The sequence below is a fragment of the Anser anser genome, assembly GCF_964211835.1.
Source record: "Anser anser genome assembly, chromosome: 16".
NCBI lineage: Eukaryota > Metazoa > Chordata > Aves > Anseriformes > Anatidae > Anser > Anser anser.
The window spans coordinates 5,878,453-5,893,431 of NC_139737.1; the positions used below are offsets into that span (position 1 = coordinate 5,878,453).

Consider the following 14,979-nt stretch of genomic DNA (forward strand, 5'->3'; position numbering starts at 1 on the left):
GCCGCTACAGGACCAAGAAAGGACCCAGAAAGCTGGGGTGTGTATCCCAGCTGAGACAGTTTCAAAACAAGTGAAGAAACTCTTCTGGGCCAGTGTTGCAATCCTTACTCCTTGACTGCCGTGGGAGGCCAGCAGGAGCAAGGCTGCAGTGTTTGCAGCTGATCTTTCACTTGGCTTTGGCTTTTTTCTGAAGAGGCAAATAAGAGGGTGTTGAGCTGTTCTAGTGCTTTTCTGATAATGAACAGAAACTACTGTTGGAAATACCATTTCTCCTGTCCACGGAATAGACAAAGTTGCTTTCTTGAACCCTTGCAGCTCTTACTGGTAACCTGTGGTAGAGTCAGGAGTCCAGGTTTAAGGGACATCTGGAGGACACCTAGTCCTGCTGTCGGCTCAGGGCAGGGCTGTATCCAAAATCAGATCAGGCCACAGCCAATAATCAGTTTAGCCCTCGATGGTCATTTTTCAGACGTTTCTGCCTCTGTAGCCACAGAGCTAATCTGGCATTCAGCACGATGAGTTAGGCAGAAACGTTCACCTCCAGAGCAAGACAGAGACAAGAGGCTCTCGAGGCAGGTCAGCCGTGGGCAGGCCGGCTCATTTCTGTGTCTGTGGCACTTCCACTTGGCAAGGGTCCCATCCCCGATTCCCGTCTTCCCTCCTGTCCCCGCTGCCCTGCTGCTGAAGGTTGTGGGACCCCCACGGGTGTGCAGGGAGCCAAGTGTTTGTGTGGCTGCGCCTTGGGGAGCGGGGGCAGGAACGGGAACCGTGATTGTTCAGCAGCTGTGCTTACAAAGCAAAATTAGCAGCCCTCCCTTGCTCCTAATGCTCCTTCCTTATCCTTTGCACAATGCCCCTATCTGCCCTTCTCATGTAATTTTTGTATTTCCCTCAGCAATGTTATTTGCACAATGTTTTTTTTCCCACATGCTTCTTTGTGCTGGATACTTCACGTTGGCTGAAATGTTGAGTTCTTTCCATCTGACTTAGAGGTTTCTGGTCTTACAATTGCTCTGGAAAATGTTAAGTGCTTAATTAACATGCAACTACTGGAAAGGAAGAGAAAAAGGAAATATACAATCACATTCTTCTTGTTTGACAGAGAGGAGAGCCTTACGCTACAAAATGCACAAAACCAGGTCCTCTCATCAAGAGATCTGGGTTCTTTTCCCACCCCGGCGCCTTGTGTGATTTCCAGCCAGTGCCTGATTTTTGAGCCTCCTCACCTACCTCCTGCTATTGTGTTTTGCTTTTCTTTCCCATCCATTTATTTTCTTATCTGCTGAGGTGGTGAGCAGCTTAAGGCAGGCATCGTCCGACCTAAAACGGTTCCTGTGCTGGCTAGCAGTGCGCCTGCCCTTTGTGCTCAGTGGGGAAGAGAGACACCTCAGAGTGATGCTGATCTGAAGGGGGATAAATCACAGCTCAGAGGAAGCCTTTTTCTCTCCATTAGCTGCAAAGGGAACCTAAAACTACTGTGTTACTAACCTGGACAAAGAAAAGCTAGTGGGAATCTATGCAGGCTGGAGCACATGCGGTATTTATCACAAACAGCTCAGCTGAAAACTTTTAACACCTAAGTATAACAAATGATAATGCCAGGAAAAGATACTTTTCCTGAGTTTCTTGCACACAAAGAATCTCACTGCTGAATATCACTATCAAAGCAAGCAGAGCAGAAATGAGCTCTTTTCTGTAACAGCCATGAAGGACTGTAAGCAAAATCAAGCACTGTTCTTCTGGGAATAAATAAATAAAAGAGGCAGGATCTGTATGAGAGCAGTGCTTATGGAAACTCAGAGGAAAGTTAGGGGCTGAGACATTGGAAGGAAAAGAAGACTAGTGAAGGTACCACGATGGGAGTGGGGAGCTTGCCCTTGTCGAGCCGTTCTTCAGTGGGAGCAAATATCCCGCACAGCCCTGCATGATGAGCAGACTCATTGTAGTCAATCTAGGTGGAAGAATTACTTTGGGGAAAGGACTTGCATGGTATTTAGCTGCCTGCCTCCTAAACACAAATACAGCAAAATGGTGAACGCCAACAAGAAGTCTCGCTTTAAAAAAGTAAGGAACTTCTGCCCCTAAACCTATCAATGGGCCAAATGGCCTTTTGAAATGTAGTAATTTATGAGAGAACTGCAACAGCAGTGGAATATGAAAGTCGGTAAGGGTTTTTAAAAGCAGTTGTAACTGCTGGGTGTGAGGATGGGAGAGCAGGTCTGTTAGCGGGTCTGGTGGAGTCACCTCTTCATCAACCCCCAGTGGTTTCCGTACTTCCTTGCCGCCCTTTCCTGCCCACCCTATTCTCTTATCTTTGCTCCTGCTACATCTTTTTCCACTGGATTACTTCTGATAGCTTCACTTTTTCCTCCAAAAAGCACGTATTTGTGAAGACAAGCTGTCATTTGCCACAATACTTTGTGTGTTTTGTTTCCCTGCCTGCCGTGTGCTGGGTTCTCTCTAGCTCCAAAAGATGGTTTCTTTCTTTCTTCTCCTGCTGCCCTGTGTCGGTGCAGTGCCTGGCACCACGCAGCCCTGTGCTGCTGCCCTAAACCCTACCATGCACCACTCCTGTGCATGCTGAGTAGCAAGACTCAGCAGCCAGCAAGCAGGTGACAGTTTCTACAGTAGCCAACATAGCCACTAGTTGGGTAAAACAGCAGTAAAATTCTAGCAAGTAACTTTCTAAAGCCTTTTCTCATGCACTGGTTTCCTGCTACAAACTCACGACTCGGGCTCTACCATTTTCATGGGCCTGTTCCTCAAAGGATGGATGCCTTTCACCCAACAGGGCGCTGCATCCCTTCCCTGGGATGTGTTAGGTATTTGTGCGAGCGCCATGTCGAGGTGTTGTTGTTATGGTAACTCGTGTATTAGTCTTGATTCCACATATAGTGCAATTATGAATGCTGTTGTTTTAAAATAATCCGAGCTGTCTCCAGCCCAGGGAGCCAGCACTGCTCAGTAGGACCTGCACATCCACACTGAGGCAGAGCTGCTTTACCATATGTTGTTAGCAGAAAAAGTTGAGGAGAGAAAATAACACATCGGAAATATTCCTGCGGAAAACCAATGGAGAAGTCCACATTTCCCTTGAACTTTTCTCCACAGCTATGAGACAGACGCCTACTTTTTTTTTTCTCCTTTTAAATTAAGTCAGCCTCGGTTCTCAGGTAATCACAAGTCCAAATAAGCAAGGCTGCGCTGTACTAATTGCAGTGATTATATAAGCTGTGATACTTGCTTACAGGTGCTTTAGGGAAGGACACTTTCATCCAAGTCTGTCAAGGTCCAGAAATTGTATGCCTGTGTCAGACTTCCCTTAGCATATCCCGAAAAAGAGTGAGGCTCATCCCTGGTGGGAGCAGAGTGAGAAGCCGGGGAGGGAGCCAAGAAGCAGAGGAGATGTGCAAAGAGATGCTCCCTGGTGTCCTTGGGTGAGGAGGCAGGGCCAGCTGGCCACCCAGCACAGGATGAGAGCCACTGACCCTGGCCCCTGGACACGAAGGCAGAGAGGGGACGTGCTTCCTGCCGTCGGTAGCGATAGCTGAGCACCCCAAGCTCAGCTCCCCGGGGACTCGCTCCGTTCCACCGGTCAGGAAGCTGTCAGCTTTCTCCCTGCAGTAGAGAAGGTCCCAGCCAGTGTCCTGACCTGCACATGAGCAGCTTCTTCAGATCAAAGTCTGAATTTCACAGCTCCCAGCTTCCTCGGGCTTGTGGCCACTGCCCAAAGCCTCTTGGTCATGGCCATCGGCTCCCTGTGCCCCCTTGGCCACAGACCGACCCCTGCTCTGGGGCTCATGCTGTCACCACTGCAGTGGCCCACAGCACGAGGACCTCTTCTTGCCCCCTCCCTTTCCAGGTGTAACCGACTGGATGGGAAGCAGCTCAGACCTGAGTGCGATACTAAGGACACAGGAAACCACTTAGGATTGTTGCTCCAGCATCCACGATTTGCCTCAAGGCTCCAAAACGTTCCCTGGATGCTGCCCAGGGGACTATAAATTCGCTTCTATCTCTCCAGGCTTTGAAGGACAGACATTTTCTCTTAAATAGACCTTCTCTGCTTTCATTCCCTTATTTATCTGGAGCTGACACTTTAACACAGTAGAAGCAGCCAGGCACTAAAAACAAAGAGAAACCCGAGTCCTTGACTTCTTCTGAGACTTGCAGCCTGTGTTTAAGAAGAAAAAAAAAATATCTAACAGAGAAAGTGCTTTTACAGATTTGTCTCTTTTGCTTTTCTAAAACATCAAATAGAGCAAAGATTAGTGGTTCCTTCTATTCCACGAGATACTAAAAAATAAGAATAAAAACATTCACAGAATGAAAAAAGGAAAGAAACAATGAAACAAAAGATTCAGTGTACAAGGTGTTCCTTCTTTTTCTTGGGACAATGTGCAGTGAGGCTCAGGTCGGTTTGTCTGCATTGCAAACCTCCACGTTGGGCTTCTGAGAAACATTTCATTTAACTAGGTACTTGACCCTCTGCGTGGCTAATGTGTACCCAAACTGAAGGGAGGAAAGCAGGAGGCAGGAAAGGAAGAAAGGAACTGTTTTTGCTCCTGCTATCTTCAAAGACTGCAACATTTCTGTGGGGTTCCCAGATAAACCACGGAGGAGAGCTCTCCCAAACTTCCCCCGGTGCTGGGAGCTGGTGTCCCCCGCCCCGTGTGCTGGGGGGCTGATTTCACCTTCTAACCATTTCCTGCAGCGTGTTTTACCAGGCCTCTGCTGTAAGTAAACCAGATTGCCCAGCTGGGCTGGCCTCAGCAGCAACCATTACCACTTCCAAAGGCTGAAATCAAGGCGCTTTGCTTCGTGTTCAAGTAAGGCACAAATCAGTAAAGGGAGAGCAGAAAGATGGCCAGGCGTCCCAAAGCGCTCCCAGCTGCCTGGGATAAATGGCACCTTGTGCTATGGCAATTTCCCTGTCTTGGGCAGCTTTGCGTGGAAGTACCCGGTTTGCTTTCACTCCTAACCCTGCGGTGACTGCCATGGGCACGATTGCTCTAGGTCCTTGGAGGGTGCAGAGAGCAATTGTGCTGCGCTCAGGTCAGGCAGTGGGATCAGGAATGAGGAGAGCTGTGACCAGGGAGGGAGGCAGCTGCAAGGACGTTTTTCTGTCCAAAAGTAGTTTAAAAAAATCTGGAAGGTACTTTGGGCGCTGGTTTGGCAAGCAGTGCACTAGGCGTCCTAGCAGGCTTTGCCATTCCCTTCTTTAATCAGCAAAGGCTCCAGGCTGTAAGACCCAGCCGCTTGTTTCACCCCTCAGATGAGGGCTCGGGGGCATTTATTTCAAGCAGCCAGGTTTGAAGCTCTTGGTCCTGGCCTTGAAGAGGAAAATGGAGCTGGTCCTGAGCACCACGGGTGGTTCTCACGTGGGTTTTTCTGTCGCCACCATGTGAGACTAGTGCGTGCATGCAACAGGCACCGAGCCACAGCCACCAAACACATCCAGACTGCCAGCTGGACTTCAACCAGACAGCCAAAGGTGAAATCTTATCTCCATGCCTGAGAGAAAACAGGAGGAGATGCAGATGGTCCCAATAAACCATTGCAGGAAACAAAGTACACTTGATAAGGAGCAAGGGAAAAGGAGGACGAGAATTCCTAATGTCAGTGATTCTGTTAAAGACTTTGACCATGCCTTATGGGAAACTGCAAAGTTAAAATATAAATAAACTGACTTTAAAACCTCAATATTGCAACAGTAGCGGCTGAGTTGAATTTAAATTACCTTCTGTAATTCTTGGAATGTCTAAAGCTCTAAGAAAGTGTGATGTTTTTCTTACCTCTTACATAACTTTTTTTGTCAAATTTCTGAAGCAGTGTATTGATTTCATTTTTTTAAGGCAGAGATTATCAAGCCTCTTATTGGATCCTTGCAAATAAGATGCAAGGCCTAGGCGTAAGGAAGGGAGCTAATAATTCAAAGGACGGAGGATGCTTAAAGTCTTGTCCAAATATCCTAGCCCTTTTCTCGGAAGCCCCTGAGTACTGAAGAAAGACGTGGATGAAAGCATCATATTAATACCTGTCATTTTATTTTATTTATTTGCCGTGTGTGGTGCAGAGAGGGAGTCATTTCCCAGCTCTAAATTACTGCAGGTCTTGTCCACAAATAGGACGTTAACGCTGCAGACTACATCGAGCATTTGCTCTTTGCATTCAGAGAGATCTGTTGGCTTGAGAAAAAGGCACTCGTGTATCTGCTCATAAACAGTGAAAACCAGACAGACGCACACGTAAGACCTAATTTGAAGGTTTAGTTTTGTCTTCACCATCTGAAAAGGAATGTGTATTACATCAGCAAGAGCACAGTCTAGTTCTCTTTGTGGCTCAGCATTTTGGGATAAGTCCTTGCAGACTTGCCATATTCTGTCTTATTGATTAGAATTAACTTAATAATAATATTGTGCCTCTGCTGAACACAAAATGATTCTATAAACCCCGTTGTGGTTTTCTTTCCCCCTTCTGAAATGGTATATGAGACAAGTAAATCTATGGGACGCTCTGAGACTGACTGCTGATTCATTTCTGATTCATAAAAATAAACAGATAGCAAGACATATGTCTGAGCCAAACAGCATTTACTCTGTGGGAACATGTAAATGTAATAACACTCTTTAACAGGGTTAAACAATATTAGCCCTCTGATTTGTCATTATTAGTGTCACTAATTCTAGTTTCATGAACATCACTGAAAATATATGGCACACAAAAAACAACGACCATAATGTGAGCACATCCATCTGTCTTTCCAGAAGAAAAACAGGCTTGGCAGGGACTGCAGTTCTGCGAGGATTTGAAACAACAACTTTTTATTCATTAAAATGTGGTTATGGTCTGAAAATGGACTTGGGGGAGAGGAGGAGGGAGGGAAAAAATGATCTCTCATTACAGACAGCACTTAGCCATTCCAGTTTGTCTTCCACTGGCAATCTGCACTGACAGATACAATGGCTTGTTGCTGCCCCCATTCAAGGCAATGGAAAAATTCCCCGTTGAATTCAGTGGGAGAAAGACCAGACCCCAAATCTGGACTGCTGTCAACAGTGGGGAGCCAATGTCAGTCTAAACAGAGCAAACTTGGTTTCTTTTTTGCCCCATGTGTCTTCAGCAAATTGCCAGCCAAGTGTTGAATCCAGACTCCTTACAGCTCTTGAGTAGAGCGGCGGGTCAGGCTCTGCCAAGCTTGCGGGCTTTGAGGCTTTGTGAACCTCGTGAAATATTTACTGGCTTCGCAGAACGTGATCGACTTCTGCAAGCAGCTCTGACTTCAGGTCAGGGCTCACCTCCCCACCAGGACGCTGCTGCTTTGGGTGTCCGTGCCTGCATGAAGGCAGGGTTTGAAGTGTGGCACCAAGGGTGGACAAGCACAGGGGTGCCACGACCGAAGCCACAGCCAGGACCAGGCCTTCTCCAGCATCTCCCCTCCCCTCCTTGGCTCCCCTCTGTGCTGACTGCCTGTGCTGTGCCCACCACTCTCACTCTGTACAAAGATGCTGCGGGGCTCCCCTTCGAGATGTGAGGGGCTAATACCAATAAATAACATTACTCGGAGCAGAAGAAACACTCCGCTGCAGCCGAGGGGCCGTGCTGTGATGGGACAGTGGGATGGCAATGCAGCCTGAGCCGTCCCCTGCCCCGCACGTGCCGAACGTGCCGATGTGGGACCTGGGGGTACCTGGCCACCTGCTGGGGCCAGAGCTACCCCCGCGTGGCCGCAGGGGAGGACAGCCGCCTGTTTAGCCGTGCCGACGGTCAGCACTTCCCAGCAGGGAGCTCCAGCATTTTTCCCTGACCCATCAGCACAGCGACACCGGCCACTCGCCGGGGGGACATCACCCGCAGTGTGTGGCTGCAGGAGCTGAGCACAGAGCAATGGGACAGAAAGGGCTTCAGAGCCTTCCCTTGGCCTCTTCCTCATTAACCTCTTCCTAGAACCACCAGCGTGGCAAACCCCAGACCTGCCCTAAGCTGTCTGCTCCAGCTCCTGTGTGCAGTCGGAAGGGTGTTTTCCTGACACCCAACCTCAGGCTCCTTTGCTGTAAATTGAGGTGATTTCTTCACATCCTTTCCCAGCGCAGAGGAAGAGCAATTGATCACTGTCTGCTCTATAACAAACTTCCCCGTATTGGAAGACTTTTATCATATCTTCCCTCATTCTTTTATTTCCTAGACTAAACAAACCCCTTTCCTACAACCTTTCCTTACAGGTCATGTTTTCCAAACCTCTGATTCCTGCTGCTCTTCTCTGGCCTCTCGGGGATCAGTCTGTGTGTGTCTGGGATTATGGTGCCCCAAGCTGGATGTTCTGCTCGCATTTTGCTGCTTTGGATACAGGGCTGGGACAAATGGAATTAGCACGAGATGAGGAGCTGATTTTTAATCCCCTCCACTATCCCTGAGCTGGATAGCGCTGCTGGAGGGTTTTAGAAAAAAAAAAAAAAAAAAAAAAAAAGCTGAAGTGGGAGCTCACTGAAACACTAACATGAAATTATAGCCATTCCTCATTATGACCAGCTCCTAAATTACGTCAAGTCCTAATTAACCCTGCGGTTATTGCTTTGCGCAGATAAATATTCACTTAGATGTTCAGCTCCGGCGAGGTTTCAGGGACAGCATGAAAAGTTTGCCTCGCTTCAGCTCAGCTCGTGCACATACCTCTGCCTCTGCGCCTTCCTGCAGCCCCGCCGCTGCGTGCATCACCACGGTCACTGCGGTGGGACGGGGGGACGCTGGTGTCGTGCCCGTGTCCATGTCCTATCCGTCATCTCCTGGTAGCTATTTACACTGCGCGTATCGCTGCGTGGGGATGAGCACGGGGTAATGGTGAGGCAGTAGACAGCCTTTGAAGCAGCGAGCTGAAAAAAGAAAAACACTGTTGGGTTTTTAATGTGCTAGACTGAGCCTGGGAGGGGACAGCTACCTGTCACCGCACCGGCATCTCCACGGGCACGGGGCTCCGGAGCCTGGGGAAATCAGGGTCTGCACCTGAAAGCTGCAGCTCCTGGGCCAGCTCTGGGGCGTTGCTAGCAGCATGTGTTAGTCAGCCTGTTTCCTCGGTGTTTTCAATGTCTGAAGCCTGTTTTTTCATGACAGAGTTTCTTCTGGCAATTCTGCCCAAATTTTCTTTTTTTCCATGCCTCTTCTTTCCAGAAAAGGTGTGGCTTTGTGCACCGTCCTCCTACAGCTGTGAAAACTCCGCGAGTCTGTTCAGATGAAAAGAGTGACAGAAAATTAAATGTTTTTTTTTTTTAATCTATTGTAGCAGTGCTAGCAAAAAGGTGGGAGCCGTATAATTTGGGCTGTGTAGGGCCAGAGAGCAGGACGCTGCAGCACCTGGCTAATTCATTTTGATTCTTTCTTAATTCTACTTTTCCCCTCAATTGATTTGTAAGGAACCACCGTTGCCTTTTCACGTTATAAACTGAGCTGTACAGGAGGTTTCAAATGAAACCATTTAATTTTTGTAATCCTCCACTTCCTTCATGAAGAAAACATTCCCCAAACTCTGTGCATTCGGTGCCAGTGGTGATGGGAAACCAAGGGCCACTTCCAACCAGATTGATTTCTCCAGGCAGTCCTGCCATTGACCAGTCCAGTTAATAATGCTACAGGATTTTAGAGAACATGGAGAAATGTTGGATCTCCTCATTCACCTGCAGGATAATTTAGCACTGCGCGTCAGCATTTAAAGGGGATTGTCCGTAATTAGGCTACAATAAAAGCTGAGTGCGGTGGTCACAGACAATAAAACCCGGGGAAGTGTCTCTGCGGCGTGTCTGAGTGTGGGCAGCTTTACATGGCCATAAGTCGTTCACAGGAGACTCCTACAAAAAGTGCATAGCGTGTGTGTGTCTGTATGTATGTGTGTACACACGTGGATGGATGCAGCTCTAACAGTCCGATTAATCACGTGTTGCCTCCAAGGAAAAAGGTTGTAGGTTTGGGGAAATTTACAGGAATTAATGGAAGATGATCACATCTACTTCTGTGGTCCCACAAGACACTGAGGTTTCTCTGTCTTCCTCTCTGTTTTCCCCTGAGGCTTATGTAGGAAAATGAGCAAAGCACAAAGGCAGAGACCTGGTGGCTACCGCGGGGACAGAGACGGCCTCTTGGATGGCATGGGAGAGGACAGCCATCACTCTTCTCTCCAACAGGAGTCCAAAACACCTCCGTAATCTCACGCTGCTGCTCTGCCAGTGCAGAGGACATCTGCTGAGGGCTCTGGAGGTTTCGGACCCGCTCAGGCAGGTCGCAGCCCCAGAGCCGCGGGGCAGAACTGCTAATCCCACCTGGAACAGGCACCGAGGGGTGGGGAGCCCCAGGTGAGCTGGGGGCCAGGGCTCAGGGGTTGTATGGCCAAGCGCCCAGCCCCACCTGAGCGCTCCCGTCTCTCTTAGACCCCTCCTTCGCCACGCAGGGGTGGTGACAGGGCACCGGGGCACCTGCAGGAGCAAAGTACCACGGAGGCAGCTTTGGTGCCGTCGCTGCCGGGTGCAGACCGGCTCAGACGTGCCCACCGGGCTCAGCTGTGCTCCAGAGGAGCCTGGCTGCAGCTTATCCATGGCGCCTGCTGCGTGTTTCATGGCACTGCTCTCTGCAAAAATGAAATATATGGTTGGGCAATAAAAGAAAAGCTGGAAAAAAAGATTTATAATTTTCCCCTTAAGCCTGTCATTCATGTCATTAATATAGATGTGATTTAGGAGGGCAACAACTTTTTCTTCTTTTTTCTTCTCTCTTTTTTCACTAAAAGCTTTGTGTATGTACCCACAGTCTGACAACCAAATGGGTCTGCCTTTCTTTTTTCCCCTCCAATATATGGATTGCTTCTAATTCTGTCAGTCAAATGGAGCTGCAGTTTCGGGAGGGGAGTGATTACGGCTCCCCGGAATAAAGGACCGCACGCTGCGCCGCTTCTGTTCAGCACCGCTAGCGATGGAAGAGCCGATCCCAGGCTCCTGAATAACAGGATTTTTCAGACACACAAAACACACCTTAGAAATACTGTACAAACAAAGCTCAAAATCTCCGAGCACCAGGCTTATTTGCTGATTGTTTCTTTGTGCTTTATTTTCACTTTCCATCACGTGCCCCAGGACCCATTCGGCACGGCCGCTCGCTCGGTGCCTGGCCGCAGCCTGGCTCGGCAAAGCACTGGGCACTGCTTAATCCACGTCTGTGCTTAACTCACCTAAATCGAAGGGATTTAAGCTTGTGCTTAAGGTAAAGCCTTTTGTTACATAATTTGTTAAAAGAGACTTCCCAATGAGAACTCAATACGTGGTTTTGGTGAAATATTTTGGGCAAAAAATGCAGCGTAGCGGATACTGCAGTGCTTCCCAAGCCAGTGTCAATTTTCCACAGTTTCTGTAGGGAAAAAATAAGAGTATGAAAAATGTGAAATGTTTCTGAAGATGTTTCTAAACAAAGTATTTCCAAATTTTGCAAACCACGCTTTTGAAATTTCTTCCACATTATTTAGCAATGTTTAAAAACCACTTATAATGTCAAAAAAAGCCTTTTATTTATATGCGAACAATATCTTTTATTTGACTTCAGATAATTTCTCTTTCCTTTTTGACTCCTCGGTGACTTTTGACAAATATTCATTTCAAGTTCCTCTAAAACAGAAATATGATGTGAGTCATTTTTGGAACCACATTTATTGGCATTTATTTTTATTAACATTTACTCTTGACTATTAGACATGACTTTGTTTCTTTAATCAAGCCGTTCCCTTAAAGGGAGATATAAAAGCACCTGTGGAAATACTGAAGTGCGAAGAGTGCCTGTGCATCCTCCCCTCCCTCCGTCCCCTCTGTCCCAGCCCTCCCAGGTGTGACAAATCCAGCCGCTGGCAGCTGCTGGAGGGGCTGTGGCATGAGCAGGGTGTGACCCCGAGCTGCAGCTCTCCCCGGGGACAAAGAGGCGTTTCAGTGCCAGGCTGGGATCCCTGCAGCTTCCCAGCCCCACCTTCAGCAATCCCACAACGGTGTTTCCCAAAGAAAAGGGAAAAGAAGGAGCTAGTACTGGAAACACAACATGCCACGAGTCTTTTTACATTGACATTTCAATGGACTGCTGTATTTATTTCTTTATTTTCCCATTTCGTTTAAAAGATGAGCCCCATCTCAGTGTCCTTGGAGTCGCTGTTGCCGTTCAGGGAAACGAGGAGGTACCTGTCCTGGAGGCACGGCTGCAAATGGCCTTAGGGCAGAGGAGCAGAGGTGTCCGTGACCCGTTCTGCAGGTGGGAAGCCAAAGGGCTGTGATGTATCTGGGGAGTCAGGGAGTGCTGCAGGGCTGGTAACCAATCCACAGTCCCCAAAATAATCAATCCAGCGCTGCTGTCATAAGACTATCTTCTCCATGCAGTTAACGTAAAAAATATAGATGACTCGAAATTGTACTCCTACATACCCAGTGTATCAAATGGATGATGGAGGTCCTCAGAGACCGAGCATTTGTTGAAATGTAAGATATTACTTCCTGATTCCCCACTATGTTTTATGGTGTGGCAAATTTATTATGGAGATAACATTCAAGGCCCACACTTAACTGAATTTAAATCCAGGAGAACCTATCCAGGTCAGGTTTTTTTCTCATCACTTTTAATGGCTGCAAACATCCTGCACATGTGAGTGACTGTAACAGCATGCACGCTCTGTTTGCTGAGGTACAGTGGAGCGAACGCTTCGGTACAACATGGTAAATGTTTCATGAAAAGAGTATCAAATGGACTGTCTAAAACCCTCCGAGACTGTCTGCTCTGCACTCAAATGCAGGACATTATTTCATGATTCCCTGTGATCCCTTTGGCATTGTAATTCTAAACTGTGCAAAGAGAAGTGGATGAAGGCGGATTACAAATTGTAGTCCCCATAAAGAACCTGTAATTATTTGTTAAACTGTTGTGTTTAGTCTCCTGTTCTGCTCTCTCCAGAGCGGGCTATGCGGTACTTTCCAGTTTAACTCCCTGGCTGTGTTACTAGTTTATAAGGGCCGGGACTACCTCCTCCTCCTTTCTCCCAGGCCTGCAGATAAGATTTCTCCTTCAGATCCAGCCGATAGCGTGAGCGTGTCTGCTGGCAGAGGGTAGCTGCCTGTGGGGCACGAGCTCCAGTGCCACGCTGTGCTGGCGGGACACTTCCTGACCTGGCAGCAGACATTTCTGCATTTGACATGTCTTCAGACGCCTTCTAGTACTTGTTTTCTTTCACTCTTGTTTGCCCTTAGACACGATAGGGTTTGTTTGGCTTGAAGATAAAATTTCCTCTAAATTGCGTGGAATTATCAGATTCTCTGCCCATTCTGTCTTCTTTGTCAGAGGAAGCATCCCATGCCTCATCTGATGTGTGTGTCTGTACCTATATCTATCTATCTATATGTATATTCTGTCTTACGCTGTTCCGCTGTGGTTTAAAATAGCAGCACTTTGCCAGTCTCTGCTCTCCCACCAGAGACAGGTAGGGTTATTTTGGAAGGTGCGAGGGTTGTTTGTTTTAATTTTTCTTTAAGTCACCAAAACGGTGTTAAATATAATTTTCACGAAATGCTCCAAACCCACTGCGTTTGCCTGGGTGTATTGTTTTTCAGGCTCTCTCCCACCTCTAATCAGCTATGATTCGGCACAGTTGGCAGTCTCTGCTCAGCAAGCAGACTGTCTGAATCACAGCTCAGCCCTAGAAAGGATGGTCTTTCTAGGTCAGGGCTAAATATACTGCCTATGGGGGTGAGGATGGAAAAGTTCCCATTCCAGCTGCCATCCTCTACTGAGTCTGCAGAGATAAAACTCCCCACCTTGCTGGCACGTTGGGAAGCTTCATTCACTGGGATCTGCAAGTGGAAGAGGGAAAGTCCTACAGTGGCCCTGCCCCGGCAGCAGAGGTCCCCCGGGGACGTGGCATTCAGGAGAGGGTCGGGGCTGGATGGAGAGAAGGGGCATCAAAGCAGCCCCAGGTCATCTCGGCATGAACCAGGCTCGTGTCTAAACTTAACATCTCCCTTTCCTAGGACTCCAGGCTGTGGTGGTGGGGTCGAGGGCTGGCTTCACCTCCTCTCGGGGTGCCCTGCAGAGGCACTGGCCTGCAGGCTGCCCCTTGTTCCCCTTGAGCCACCCGGCCTCAGGCAGTGAGATGCAGCTACCGGGCCTTTCCTGGTCACGGGTGTCCTTCCCAAGGGGCTAGCTGGCAAGGAAAGCAAGCTCAGGACCCCTTGCTGAGACACGGCAGGGATGACAGGCAGCCGTGTTTGGCTGAGGATGCCCCAGCTCGTTCACGAAGCACCAGGGCGGCGGTGCGGGGAGAGCCAAGTGCGTCCTCCAGGGCTGACGTGTGCATGATGCCTTCTGCAGCACGTCAGCTATGGAAAGAGAGCACTCACAGGACCTCCCTCCAGCCCCGTCCAGCTATTCCTCCAGCCCGTGGCTAGGACTTGGCAACCTGGCTGGGAAAATTAGAGCACAAATCCATGTGCTGTGTGGAGGCAGTGATGAAGCGAACTCCCCTTTCCAGGAGTGGGGCTGCATTTCCACTGGAGTAGGAGCCCTTTCCTATTCATTCTCTAACACCATCTTTCTTTTTTATGTAACACATTAGTTTCCTGCAAGAGTTTTCTTTCCTTTTAGAAGATGAAGCTTCAAGATTGTTACAGTTGCTAGAGGCAACTATTCTGCAAAATCTTTTTATAAAATGTATTTATCTAATTAAAAATCTTTTAACAGCACCATGCCTGTAGGATCAAATATCTCATTTATACTGGGCTGGGGCAAGTGTTTGCTTCTTCTGCAGGACCACAGATAAACAGGGACCGGAGGGGCACAAAGTGGCTGCTCCAGCTCAGCTAATCCTAGCGCATCTTTTCCAATAAAAAAGTGGATTCTCTTTAGTTTATTATTGGAAGAAAAGTAATGGGAAGGGGGAGGAGTAAGCTTATAATGGAGTCAATTCAATGTAGTTGGCAA

The 14,979-nt window shown here is 48.2% G+C and overlaps 1 protein-coding gene across 3 annotated transcripts in view; it reads left to right on the top strand.

Moving 5' to 3' along the window:
* Positions 1–14,979, top strand: part of ANKRD60 (ankyrin repeat domain 60) — a 299,598-nt gene that overhangs the window by 265,825 nt on the left and 18,794 nt on the right. The window lies entirely within an intron of this gene.